A 15,246-nucleotide genomic window follows, 5' to 3' on the forward strand; every position below is an offset into this window, starting at 1 on the left:
TTTATAGCTAAATTAAGAGAGACAAGATCGCCAAATCAAGCTCCTTTTTAATGTGAATAAAGACCCTTCGTGATAACTGCATTACGGTTGAGTATAAATGCTAAGATTCCTTATAACGGTCGCTCCTTGAATGCTGCCTTCTTCAACCGGTATCTTACTTTCAAACTTTCGTCTCCGGTTCCTGTGTCTTCGGAACTCCCATAATACCAATCACATGCTTGTCACCGGTACCAGCTATTTGCTGACTCATATCCCACCTATCTTAACTGCTACATGTCAACTTGACAAATGTCCACCGGTCATTCGTTAATTTTATCCCATACAGATAGTCCCCCTATTTTTCGGTGACTAAACTTGATGTAACCAGGAAGTAGATAAAGACTTCTTTTCTTGTCGGGAAAGTTCCGAACGGTTTCTAACACTTGAAAAGACGTAAGTCTTTTTGCATTTAGTGAGCTGAACATGTGTTATCCCGTGATTCGACAAATATTTTCGCTAGTTACCTAGGTAATGATGGCCTTGCATTTTGCTGCCTATAAACTTCTCCTCTTCTTATCACTTTTATCTTTCAATTTTACAAACCTTTATTATTCGAGTTTCTTAAAGCTTTTTTGCAACTCTCCCTTTCTCAGTAAAACTTTCAAATTCATATTTTCCGTCACCATGTCTTCCGGTATCTCTTCCTCCGGTTACACATGCACTTACATCAGTGGCAACCCATCAAAAAAAGAGCAAATCTAAGAAACCCGATGCCAATCCCCCCTCTATTGACACGATCATCCCTTCACAGTTATGTTGCAAGACGGATCTCCATATTCGAAAGGAATCCTCTCATCATGAAAATGACTGAAATAGAGTTGGTAAATACATCTCTTCTATTCGTCTGGCCAACATTCCTGTTATAAAAGAGGATTGTGGCTGGAGCAATATTGAGGTTTCAACCCCTAATGAAGTGGAAAGAATTAGTTTTAGTAAACCAGGGTACATGTACGTTTACACGTGTCCTTTCACTTTAGGGCTTGGCAAGGAAATTGATCCCATCATCTTGGAGTTTTGTCAGAACTACCAAGTTTTCTTAGCTCAAGTAGGATCGTCAATATGGCGAAAGATGGCTTGTCTTCGATTCTTGTATTCTCAGGCTGGTGAAACCATTACTCTTGCTCATATGATCAATCTCTATGCCCCTAAGTTTTCCGTGGAGGCATGATCAAACTCAGCAAACGTGGTCACCATGTCATTGTCACCAGTGTTGATGATGATATCAACCGTGGCTGGATGGAGGAGTTTGTTGTCGTCGCTTCCAAGGATATTTTACCGGCGTCGGCTTCTTCTATTCTTGAATCCTGGAACTACACTCGTAAGTTTTCTAAATATCCCTCTTTTATTTTGTTAAAGGAAATTCTCCTTTTTTACTTACTTTCACTTTTCTTATTTTAGCCACCCATTGGGTTTCTCCAGTGGTTAAGTTTACTAAATCATGTTTATCCAAATGCCTAGTTATTATGTGATTGTTGGCTTGTCTGGCAAGTAGTGTTAGGCGTCGTCACGGCTCTGGTGGGAGTTGAGTCGTGACAGTGATAAAATATCATGGCAATTCAACAATGTTGCACCAATAGATACATTTGAATTTAAGAAAGAACTTAATTATTTATTTAAAAAAAAACATAAAACTAATATTGCCATGGTCCCTGGAGTACAACAAGGAGCGGAAAAACCAAGTAACACAAATCAGCAATGACTACGCCAAGGAGCACCCTGCGACAAAGAATAGCTGCACTAATCAAACAAAGGAAAAAAAATTAAAAAGAACATAAGATCATTAAAGAAAGAAGAAAGAACGAAGTAAGAGGTATATAACAATTAATCACCATAAACAAGAACTGGATGCGTGTAAAGAAAGTTTATTTGAAAGAGTTTTCAAGGACAACTAATTAAAGTGAAAGCAATTTAAATAAATAAATGAGCTAGTCACTAAAAGAAATATAATCAAGGGAGTATAAGTGAGCAATATAAATGCCAGTATTTGCTTAAGATTGTACCTGTAATCGGACTGCAAAGAAACTGAAGCATTATTCCAATGCTAAGTAAAAACTTTAAAGTCACAATAATCCAAACCCATATCAACTCGCATTTCTGTGATATCCCTGGCTGAGTTGATGACATCTTCACTGCATGATTTTACTTCAATGTATTCCAAATAAGGAATGTCCTCAAAGCAATAAGGGATTGCTTCGAGTTTTAAACATCTTGTTACAACCAATCGCCTAAGGTTCTGAAAGGCTTCATCAGATGCTCTCCATTGTGAGAGTTTGAGATTTTCTAGCTTCAACAACTTGAGCTTAGGGAACTCTTCATCTGCCACTTCCCATTCCTCCCTTTCAAAAACAACTTGTTGCAGTTTAAGTATCTCAAGGTTGACAAGTTTGGCAATGATTGAAATTTCAGCAGGCGGCAGATAAAATTTGCATAATGTGACCCATTTTCTGAACAAGCCGAGACCGGCACTCGATCACTAAACATGACCGAGCGAACCATCTCTGCTTATCATACCTATTATAACTCCAAACTTTATATGCAAAAAACAATACTATAACCAAATACTTTTGATTAATTCAAATATTTAAATAAATCAACTCCAAAGCTTTATTCGTAGTAACTACTGAATTACTGCTAAGTTATTATAAAATAATATCTGAATCTCAACCCAATGACTATGTCTATGAAGCCTCTACTGATAAACTGACGCACTGCTCAGGACATGAGATTTCCTAGTCAGTTCTCTAGATAAACAAAGAAATAGCTAAATGAAAATGACTCTAAGAATACTCCACGAACAAAAGCGGAGCTCACCAATATCACTGGAAGGGAAGGAAGTCCTAACTCGTAGCCTGCTCGCCTGCAAATCCGGTTCCTACGTTGTACCGCAGACCAACGTAGGTTCCCAAAAGAGAATGTCAGTACCATCCACTGTACTCAGTGAGTTTCAACAGCAGGGGGAGAAACTTTAATAACATATACATTACGAGTAAAGGTTCGAAATGCATGTAAAACATAAAGCTTATAAGAATAATTCTAAAAAAATTGCATAATAGCAATTTATGAATATTCTAAAAGAAATTCTTTTTTTTTTCTTTCTTTAAAAAAAATACTTCACTTTATACTTTGGGAGTTCCAACTATCCTGACTCAATTCTGTCTCAGTCACCGTGTGATCGGCACGGGTTCGATCCCAACCTGATCGAATAGGCCCAATCCACGAGGTGCCACTCGCTTCATGGTTCTCAACGCTCATGTATCATACCTTAGTATGGCTAAGTAAATTCTCAGCAACGAGACCCTCGGCTCGTATGCTCCCTACTTTGGCACAAGTAGTTTCAGGAAGTCAACTCCTTGGTCAGGACCCTCGGCCTGGACGATGACCCCTTCTCAGAATAACGGATACTCCCCAAAAATCTTTTCTATCTAAAACTTCTTCCTTGTGACTTTTTCAAGTCTAAATCTTTTCTTTATAGAACATTATGTACATGCTCATATTGGTGCCCTTAAATGTAAAGCAAGACATAAGAATGAAATAAACATATAAAAATATTTCTAAAGACTCTTTCTTCTTCATAATCTTCAACATGAAAATAGCATATAAGAATAACACAAAAATCTGAAAATTTAAGCACATATAGCATAATAGATCATCTAAACTTTTGCTAGAACAATTCTAAATTAATGGGTACTCACTCGCTCTAATTAAATAAAGATAAACTCTTTTAAGCAATTCATCAAACACCTTGTATGTGTGCTTTTGTGAGTTAAACCACTTTAGTAAAGGGTTATGTCAACTCACCTCAAAACTTCTCGAGCCAATACGTAGACTCCAATCCAATTTATATCCGTCAAACAATTGATTCTACAACAACCAGTGTATTTTAATTAATTTTCAAGTACTACACCTAATTATGAACTTTATTGATGATATAGAGGAAGAAGGGAATTAGCTATTCAATCTTACCTGTTACTACTGTAGGGTAATTGATAATAGGGGATTTTACATACCTGAGTTCAAGAATTAGTGACTTGTAAAGAAACCTAAACTTCGCGTTGCCTGCGGGAGTACTGAGCAACAAGACTTTGTCTTACGATTCTGCGTTTGTGCGTGAACGAGGGCCCTTTTTTTAACTTAACGTTTCAGCGTATTCTGTTTCTTAGTCCTAAAACCTTTTTATTTCTTTTGCAGTCCATAACCCTTTATGGGTTAGGACTTGTTTTCACGTTTTCCTTTTCTTTATTTGTTTTCCCATTTCTTTTTTTTTCTTTTTTTTTTTTTTGGTTTTAACTCAACTAGTATTAACTTATATATACTTTTAATATTTAATAATAACAAAATTATTAATATTCTCCTAATTGTACATCCAACTACTTAAGTGTATATATCTATATGTTTTCACTATAGGCAAGAAAAAAATTATAATAATAATTTAATTCTATAAATAGCGTATTTCGATTTTTTTTTTTTATTATAAATTTGAGAAGTGTTACAGTCAGTTTCTTGAGATTCAATGGGAAATTTAATCTTGAAGGACCTACTTTTGGAAAATTGAAGAAGTGAACCCTTAGCGTTTCAAGTCGATGTAAGGAGTCTAATACAGGGAATCCATTTTCATTCTTTTCCCAACCCCATGAATCCGCAAATTCACATTTTAGCTTTCGAAGATTGGGTACTTTTCTCACTATCATCTCCATATCTTCCGCACTGGAAACATATGGTGAGGAAAGTGTAGCCAAATCGTAAAGTTTTGAGGGGCTCTCATCAAGGGATTCTTGTGCATCGTGCAAGTTAAACAAAGCTCGGTAACTGATGCTTATATGTCTCAAATTAATCAGCCTCCACAAAGTATCTGGCAAATGTACCTGCTTTCCTCCAGTTCTTTTGATTATGAAGGTCTGAAGATTGTAAAGATTTTCAATAGATGATGGGATAGAACTCTGAGTAGTTTGAACAGCAAGGTACCTTAGATGATTAAGTTCAGTGGAAAAAGAATCTACAACCACGAACTCCAAATCCAACACCCTAAGAAACTTGAAGCTGCCAAAGATGATAGAGGCATGTCCCATTGAAGAACATGTATTATCACTGACCTCCCTGAATAATACTGAACGAGCATGTGAGCATGATGGCCTCCACCCAGCAAGAGCATCCTGATTAGAACAAAATGATAAGCGGCGGTGCGAAGGCTTTTCAGAAAAAAGATGTGGAGGATTGGCATCGTAATCCCTGGCAATGAAAAATTTAAGTAGAATGAGGAACAATAGCGGAAGTCTAAATTAATTAGAAGTTAGAGAAACATAGAAGGGGTATATACCTTTTTAGACACAGTAAGAAATTATCTACTTCGGTTTTTGCCTTGCAGAACTTGAGCACTAGGTTTTGCAGACGACAAGCTTTTATCTTTCTGCTTTATCTCTTAGTCACTGTGACGAGGCTTCTTCCAATCATATCCTCTAAGTAATGTTCTGCAATGTCCTCCAGACACATCTCCTTATCACTTTCTATGAATCCTTCGGCGATCCATAAGCTTGTTAATTTTGAGACTGAAATCTCCTTGTCCTCAAAAATTGCTCCAAAATACAGAAGTAATGGTTTCAGTATATCAGGTAAATCATTGTAACTTAGTTTTGCTAATGCCTCCGTATCAGCTTGGATTCGTTCTCCAAAAAGTGATTCCATTTGCTTCCAGCATTTTCTGGTACTATTCGTCTTTGCAAGAAGACCAGCCACTAGAACTATGGAAAGTGGTACCCCTTTACACAATTTTGCTATTCTTTTCCCTAATTTACTTAGTTCTTCGGGGCAGATTTCTTTCCCAAATACCTTCTTCTGTAATAAGATCCAGCTTTCAGGCAAGGTCAAAGAACGTAAATGATGGGGTTTAGTAACATTTTGACTAGCATAAAGAGCGACATCTCGAAATCTGGTGGTCAGAATGATTCTGCTACCATTTCTGGTTTGGAAAGCACAATTTTAAATCGGCCCATGCTTTTACTTCCCACACATCATCAATAATTAAAAGATATCTCTTTGTCAATAAAATTTTTCTTAGTCTATCAGCTAATTCATAATCATCTTTCTTACTAAACTCGGTAGGCTCATAATTAGCATAACCCAAAATGGAAAGTAGCAAGTCTTTACGCGTGTATTCTTGTGAAACACGACACTCTGCCCAGAAATCAAAATGAGAAAGAATTCCCCAATCTTCTTGAAAACTTCGGGCAAAGGTTGTTTTACCAGATCCGGCCGAACCAACGATGGAAACAACGTCCAGCTCTCGTGGTCCTCTAAATAGTCGATTTATTATAGTGTTCCTAACATCCTCAAAAACCACCAGTTCTTTGTTTCTAGCAGTGGGGTTTTCCCTATATATGTACAACTCTGTTTTAATAAGCTTAATCTCCCGTATGATTTCTGAGAGCCACTCTGTAAGATAAGTATGAGGAACGTCTCCAACTACAAAAGAATCAATTATATACTCAACTTCATATCCCATATCAATGACTCTTTCAGCAAAATTGTGAATAATTTCGTCACGTGCATTATTGCCTTGTTCTGCTACACCCTTGACAAACGGTTGGAAAGACTGAAGCTCCGCACATACCACTTCAAGTTGGTCTTTTACAGATGCAAGTGAACCAGAATGGCAAGACAAGAGCTCCTTCAAGCTGTCTAGAAGGAAATTGGAAAAGCCCAAAGCATCATTTTTGGGCAAATGCGATTGCACCCACTCTCGGATGTCAGTAGGATCGAGCGACATATTTCTCTGCACGTGATTTCTCTTGTTTTGGAGATAGTCCCTGAGCTGGAAATTGCAAAGGAAAATGGAACTCTAGCATCAGAACTTCACTAAATCACTAGAAGAAAGTTCACCAAGTTGAACATATGTGGGATCGTAGGGCTGGCGTATCTCATTGAAAAAATTAAATACTGTAGAAAATATTTATACATCAATTATCACGTAAATTTCTTAATAAACATCAATTGATAACCTGATAAAAATGGTAATTGATAACCAGACTTGATGAAGTTGTTGAAGCTACTTTGAGGAGTACTACTCCCTTTGTCACATTTATGTGTACACTTCTATATTTAGAAATTATTTAAATTTAACTTTTTTCACCCTTAATGAGATGATTTAAAACAAACCAATATGAATTGTACTATTCTTTCAGCCCCAACATCTTTATATTAAGAAATAATTTAAGTTTAGACTTTCTATTTTCGATTAATAGTTACACTAATACCGAAGGCTTGTTTTTTACCTTAAGTTTCAAAAGTGTTTCTTCCTTTCTTAATTTCTGTAATCAGCAAATTTCATTACATAAATTGGGTCAGATAGAGCATATGTTTGATCTAACCGTTAATCGATCAGAAAACTGAGAAACATACGGATAAAAGAAACATAATATTCGGAACCTACAAAAAATATGAAAGAAAAATTGGCCAAAAATTGTAACAAAATCAGATGTGACTCCAAACAATGAATAGTTGTACGTTTTACGACATAGTGAAAACGCATGCCCTTCTTTGACTTGCAGAAAGAAATACTTATGAACTGTAAAGGAAAACACGGATTAATTCTTTAATTCTTACCTGAATTTCCCGATTTGGAACAGCTTTGAAGTTTAAAAGATTGATGCCAGGAGCATATGTATATTTATACGAAGTGCAAAATGTGAGAAAGATGGAAGAAAGCTTTCACAGAGCTGATTTCTTTGATGTCTCGGCACCATTTATAGGAATACCTTTTTTTGTTATAAATATAGTATATTATGGATGTTCATTTAGTATTCCGTTATAAATAAGTTTCTTGAAGAATCTTATCCATATGGGACTCCACCGTAAATATGTTTATCTATTTAAGTACTTTATTGGAAATAAGCTTCCTCACTTCGATACCCGGTTATGGATAAACATTACCCCCGGTAGAAGATTATCCATACCGGGTATAATAAGCTTATCATTTCAGTACCCAGTTATGGATAAACATTATCCCCGGTAGAAGATTATCCATATCGGGTATAATAAGCTTATCCTTTCAGTACTCCGTTATGGATAAACATTGCTCTCAGTAGAAGATTATTCATATCTGGTATAGTAGCAGCTTACACAGCAGCTTCTTTTCTTTTATAAATAGAAGAGATTTCAGTTCATTATGTACATCAGTTTGAATCGAATAATATATCAGTTTCTCTCTATACTTGTCTTTACTTTATAGTCTTTATTTTATAACACGTTATCAGCACGATACTCTGCCATCTCGAGCAAATATTTTGAGAGTATCTGAGGTAAGAACTTTCTTTTCCTAAATAATGTCAAATCTTTCTAAACTTGAATTTGTAGCCCTGGATATATCGGGCAAAGGCTACATGTCTTGGGTGCTTGATGCTGAAATTCATCTTGATGCGATGGGTCTGGCAGACACCATCAAAGACAAAAATCAGGCATCAAACCAAGACCGTGCCAAAGCAATGATATTCCTACGCCATCACCTTGATGAGGGCCTGAAAATGGAATATCTTACTGTTAAAGATCCAGTCATACTGTGGAATAATTTGAAAGATAGATATGACCACCTGAAGATGGTCGTTCTTCCACAGGCACGATATGATTGGACTCATCTAAGGCTACAAGATTTTAAATCTATCAGTGAGTATAATTCTGCTATGTTCAGAATTATTTCCCAATTGAAGTTATGTGGTGATAATATTACTGATCATGATATGTTGGAGAAAACTTTCACCACTTTTCATGCCTCGAATATGCTCCTGCAGCAGCAATATCGAGAGATGGGATTTAAAAAGTATTCTGAACTTATCTCACATCTTCTTATAGCCGAGCAACATAACGGGTTATTAATGAAAAATCATGAAAGCCGACCTAATGGTTCTTGTCCATTTCCTGAAGTGAATGAGACGAACTTCCACCAGGCTAAACGTGGAAAAGGTCGTGGCCCCAGTCGTGGTCGGGAAAGAAACTCTAATCATGGTAATAATAATGCACCAAAGAACACTCCTCACCACCAGCAGTAGAAAAGGAATGAACAAAAGCATGAAGCGGTGCAAACACCAAATGCAGAAAATGCATGCTATAGAGGTGGAGAAAAAAGGCATTGGTCACGTACCTGTCGTACTCCAAAGCACCTGGTTGAGCTTTATCAAGCCTCCCTAAAGAAGACAGAGAAAAATGCTAAAGCAAATTTTATTTCTGAAGATAATTTAAACTTCATGCATTTGGATGTAACTGATTACCTTGCACTCCCAGAAGGAGAAACAAGTCATGTAATCGGTGGTGAATCTGTAGAAATATAAATATTTTAATTTTTGTTATTTGTAATAGATAGTATGGTTATGTAATTGTTGTACATAAAGAAATATTATGATTTGATAATGATGTTTACTATAATATATCTTGTTTATGTCATTTTGAAGAATATGGATAACATTATTAGATCAACCTAAACTCTAGCAGAGTTTGCAAGAAATATACAACCACAAGAAGTGGTTATATTTCATATATCTCATTGTAATTATATTTTGTTAACTACCAGAAGTGGTATATGCCTATGATCACCAGAAGTGATAATTTAGGCTTTCTATGGTTACAATTGAAGATAAGCTACATAAATATTCTCTATATTAAATGCACGCCTCGATTTGCTCCTGAAGTAGTAAATATTTTAAAAGAAGTTGAGGCATCACAATTTGATGTGATTAATGCGCATTCAGATAATTATGTTCGATTTCCTGAAGGATGAGAACTTTTGATAATATTAATCCATTCCCTGAAGTGAATGTGACAATACTAATAAGTCGGGTAAATATGAACGCGCTCTTGATGTGAATACATTACAATTCACCTCCAGAAGAGTTAATATAATTGAGAGAATATATACTCAATATTTCGTATTTTAAATTTGCTCCTGAAGAAGTAACACAATTGAAATTGCCTCCTGAAGTGGAAAAATATTATGAAGAGGAGTTTTCGTGTGCTTAAACAATTGTTTTACATTGTTTATTTGATTGTGATTTTCTCTCATGACACCAGCAGTGTCTGAGCAATATTTGATAGTACAAAATGTATCAACAACTCCTGAAGAGCTAAATGTTTGCCTAAAGAATACATGACACCAGTAGTGCCAGATAAATATTAGATTGTGGATAATAAATGAAGGCTCTCGAAGAGCTTATATACAAATATGTCATTCATATTATATGATTATGGTCAAAACATATGTTGTAGTAAACCTGAAGTTTACTAATACAAATGGCTATCATATTGAGACTACAAATGATTGGAAGATTGATAATCTTCATGTTTCCACAATCATAGGGAGTAAAATAATATGTATGTGAGAAGTTACCCGCGTTTACTAAAGCAAAAGTTTATGCCATAGTAAACCAGAAGTTTACTAAGAGATAGCACATGACATGATAAACTTGAAGTTTTCATTTGCCATTTTTAAATGAGCTATTTGAGAATTCAGATAAGCATATACTAAAGAACTAGAAGATTCTTCAGGAATTCTCATGTGTTGCTTGTTCTCATAATGAATTGATTATACCAGCTAAAGTTGGGACTAAGACCCCTGATTCTGAAATATATAAAAGGTGAATATGGGCCTGTTCACCTATCATGTGAACCACTTATAGGTGCATATATGAGATGGTTACATGTGTAATTATTGTCAACCTGCAGTTTGGCATTTGAAATTTCTTTTCTCGATTAAGAGCATAATTTTCAGATTATGAAATCAAGACAGTTCATCTTGATAATGCTGGTTTATATCCAAGCTGGTTTAGCATTGAATACCTCCTATTAATGGCTAAACCATTGCTTATGAGAACAAAGCTTCATGTGTTGGTCTAAGATTTTCTAAATTGCATATAGCAGCACTTGTATGCATCAGATCAACAATATATGATAAGTCCTCCCTTCACAATTGGTTTAGGATCAGAAACCAAATATTTTTACTATCTTTTGTTGTGTGGTATATGATTAATTTCTCTACCATAATACACAAAGATATGTTTCCCAAAGATGATTGGGGATATATGTTAGTTTTTCTAACATTTGGGGGATGGAATAAACAGTTGAAAAATATGTTATATGAATCGAATTATCATGATCCTCACTTAGAAGATAATTCAAGTCGAATGCCAGAAGCATTTGCTGATCCAAAATTAAATATCATATTTCAGCTGCAAATGCTCCTATTAAAATTAAAGTCCCTGAAGGATAGAGTTTACTGTACGCATGAAGCATGGTAGACCAATCAGTTCCAAAGGTAACAATCCTTGAAAAATAGTAGGAGCTAATGATCAAAATGATCATAATGAGGAGGAAATAAGCTCTAGAAGAGCCCACGACATAACATTTCATGAAACTCCCGAAAAAGTTCAGGTACCTAAAAATAAAGAAAGTGATGAGATCTCCACAAGTTATGTCGCTTCGGAACTGACACAAAATGATCGTCGACGATATATTTAATACAATATAGTGCACAATATTGTAAAAGATTGTGAGGATCGGACTAGCAGTCCAGACACTTGAAGATGTCATACCATTTAGATACAAGTCTTAACCTATATGACTTATTTGGCTAAATCTATATGAAGATCCTTGAAGGATTGAAAATGCCCGAAGCATATAATTCAAAGTCTTGAGAAATGTACTCGATCAAATTATAAAGATCTTTGTACGGTTTAAAGCAATCTGTGCGCGTGTGGTATAATCGCCTCAGTAAATATTTGCTGAAAGAAAGTTACATAAATTATGTTATTTGTCCATGTATTTTTATAAAGAAAATGTCATCAAAATTTGTTACACTTGCTGTTTATGTTGGTGACATAAATCTTATTGGAACTCCGGAAGAGCTCCAAGAGGGTCTTAAAAATACTTTTACATGGACAAAGTGTACCCATTAAGTACACCAATGAATATTCAATCACTTGAAGTGAATAAGGATCCGTTCCAACCTCTAGAAGAGGATGAGGAGCTCCTTGGTCCTGAAATACTCTATCTCGGTGTAGATGGTGCACTTATTTATCTTGCTAATGCTAACAAAAGTGGTGCAGATCGTATTGGTAATGCAGATGCAGGTTATTTATCTGATACCCATAAAGCTCGATTTCAAACCGGCAAGCAGGGAGTGCATATGATTGAGATCAGTGATTCATTCGAGAAACATGTGGGTTGGAATGTGATAAAAGACCCACAATATTATACGGAGACAATGTTTCATGCATAGCACTATTAAAGGGAGGATTTATAAAAGGAGATAGAACGAAGAACATTTCACCAGAATTATTCTACATACATGATCTTCAGGAAAATTGTGACATTGATGTGCATCAAATTAGTTCAAGTGACAATCCAACAGATTGTCTTTACCAACATCAATTTTTGAGAATATGGTATACAAGATTGGAATGTGGAGACTCAAATATTTGAAATAAGGTTTTCTTCAGGGGGAGTAAAATGCGCGTTGTACTCTTTTTCTCTTGCTAAGGTTTTTCCCACAGGGTTTTCCTTATAAGGTTTTTAATGAGGCAGCCAGCAATGCGTATTACTAAATATGTGTACTCTTTTTCCTTCACTAGGATTTTTTCCCACATGGTTTTTCCTAGTAAGGTTTTAATGAGGCACATTATCTTTTAATGAACATCCAAGGGGGAGTGTTATAAATATATTATATTATGGATGTTCATTTAGTACTCCGTTGTAAATAAGCTTTCTGAAGAAGCTTATCCATATGGGACTCCACCGTAAATATGTTTATCTATTTAAGTACTCTATTGGAAATAAGCTTCCTGAAGAAGCTTATCACTTCGATACCCAGTTATGGATAAACATTACCCCCGGTAGAAGATTATCCATACCGGGTATAATAAGCTTATCATTTCAGTACCCAGTTATGGATAAACATTACCCCCGGTAGAAGATTATCCATACCGGGTATAATAAGCTTATCCTTTCAGTAACCAGTTATGGATAAACATTACCCCCGGTAGAAGATTATCCATATCGGGTATAATAATCTTATCCTTTCAGTACCTAGTTATGGATAAATATTACCCCCGGTAGAAGATTATCCATATCGGGTATAATAAGCTTATCCTTTCAGTACTCCGTTATGGATAAACATTGCTCTCAGTAGAAGATTATCCATATCTGGTATAGTAGCAGTTTACACAGCAGTTTCCTTTCTTCTATAAATAGAAGAGATTTCAGTTCATTATGTACATCAGTTTGAATTGAATAATATCTCAGTTTCTCTCTATACTTGTCTTTACTTTATAGTCTTTATTTTATAACACTTTTCTTCTTTTTTTTGCCTTAGATCTAAGCCATTATTTACATTTTTGCTTAGTCTTTGCTGAATCACAAGTAGACTTTATTTACTATTTTTTTGCGCTTTCTATTTACTTTACTGTACTGTCCGATTTGTCAGATGAGCAACTCAGACGACTTGCTTGTTTATTTAGTATTATTCCGTCCGTTTCAATTTAGATAATGTAATTTGACTTGATATAAAATTTAATTTTTTTAAACAAAATATAATCCTAAAAATTTAAGGAGCAAAAGTTTTGCAGGATATGATATTTGTGTGACTATAAAATTTTTTCATTAAAGGTAAAGTGCGTAAAATGAAAATTTAAAGTTAAACTATTTTTAAATATAGAAATGTATCATTCTTTTTGGAACGAATTAATAAGAAAAATATTTCATTTAAATTTGTAATGACCCGGCTGGTCGTTTTGAACAATTACGCTCGATTCGGCAGTTTGGGATCATGAGTAGCCTCACATAATATATTATGACTTAAGTGCATCATCGGCTTTGATTTACGAGTGGGTTGGAAATGATTTAAATTCCATGCGACATAGTTGATCAGGTACACTTGCAATATGAAGAAACAAAAGTTCTAAGGGCCGCGGTGCAAATACAGATTAACTACGACGAAATTAAAATTGTTCAATTTTGCTCGATTGCCAGTGAATGGAGAATCTATACAATAAAAAATAATACGGAAGACAAAAAAAAATATCTCTCGCGTGTAATAAAAAAAGATAAATTCATATTGAGAAATGTCAAATTCACCATTCAAATAAGAGATAATACAAGGACTTAATCAGTCAAGACCATATATTCAGACTGGAGATGCTTGGGTGGCATTTTAGATTGTATGCAACAGCTTTCTAAAAAATATGAAGAACTTAACGAGAGTTCAATACAATGCGAATTATAAAAAGTACATATATAGTGAAACAAATAGAATCCACTGGATGATGGTTTTTCAGTTCTCCATTAGTTTACACAATGTGTAAAAGACCATAAATAAAGGAGGGAAAACGAACCAAAATATTTATTCTTACAATAAGATGAATAAAAAAGTAAAGAAAAAAACCAAAAAAAAAAAAAGAAAGATAAATAGAATCCTTGTCACATTATCATACATAACTGTAATGCTTATGTGTTTCTCCGATCTTTAAAAAAAAAAGTGTTAACAAAGAAACGACTTGAGGTGGCTCCTCTCATTTGTTGTATATAGGCTTTAGGCCCAAAATTCTTAGTTAAACTATTTTATCCACTTTTCACGTGGTCCCACAAAATAACCGATGAATAGCTGAGATATAAGATATTTCTGTGTGCGCAAATATATATTCTTCAATTAATCTAAAACTCAGCCGTATAATCCACAATTTCCTTCGTCTGAATCCTAAAAGCAAAAAAGATTATTGTTTTCTAGTAATTGATCATGCACTGTACTAATTTCTAAAACAAAACTGTAACAATTGGAAACTTCATGTAACCATACAATAAATAATTGAATAATTATTTCTTGTTCCGTTGCTCCTTCCTTAATTTGTGTTTACTTTTAAACTGATCTTTTTTCCTTATCAAAACTTTCACAAACTAAAAACTTAAAAAGCATTAAAAAAGAAGTTGATACTTGTCACACCTCCTTTTTCTGCCCCCCCGCAAGGGTACAAGGGAGTTTTTTCCAATTAAAGGACAATCGAAACGGGATTTATTTATTTATTTCAGAGTCGCCACTTGGGAGATTTAGGGTGTCCCAAGTCACCAATTTAATCCCGAATCGAGGAAAAGAATGACTCTGTATTACAGTCCGCGAACCAGAAATCCGGATAAGGAATTCTGTTAACCCGGGAGAAGGTGTTAGGCATTCCCGAGTTCCGT

The 15,246-nt window shown here is 35.0% G+C and overlaps 1 long non-coding RNA gene across 2 annotated transcripts; it reads right to left on the reverse strand.

Moving 5' to 3' along the window:
• Positions 1-1,674: 1,674 nt before the first annotated feature.
• LOC104217783 (uncharacterized) lies at positions 1,675-7,753 on the reverse strand. Of its 2 annotated transcripts, none has more exons than XR_011406741.1 (6): positions 7,636-7,753; positions 5,354-6,844; positions 5,002-5,265; positions 2,851-2,911; positions 2,040-2,375; positions 1,675-1,755 (listed from the first exon to the last, which is right to left on the reverse strand). It is a non-coding gene; the product is annotated as an uncharacterized lncRNA (long non-coding RNA). The 2 variants fall into 2 exon arrangements; XR_011406742.1 differs by having other exon boundaries at positions 2,040-2,550.
• Between the last annotated feature and the right edge of the window lie 7,493 nt (positions 7,754-15,246).

This window comes from Nicotiana sylvestris, chromosome 4 (genome assembly GCF_000393655.2).
Source record: "Nicotiana sylvestris chromosome 4, ASM39365v2, whole genome shotgun sequence".
Lineage (NCBI taxonomy): Eukaryota > Viridiplantae > Streptophyta > Magnoliopsida > Solanales > Solanaceae > Nicotiana > Nicotiana sylvestris.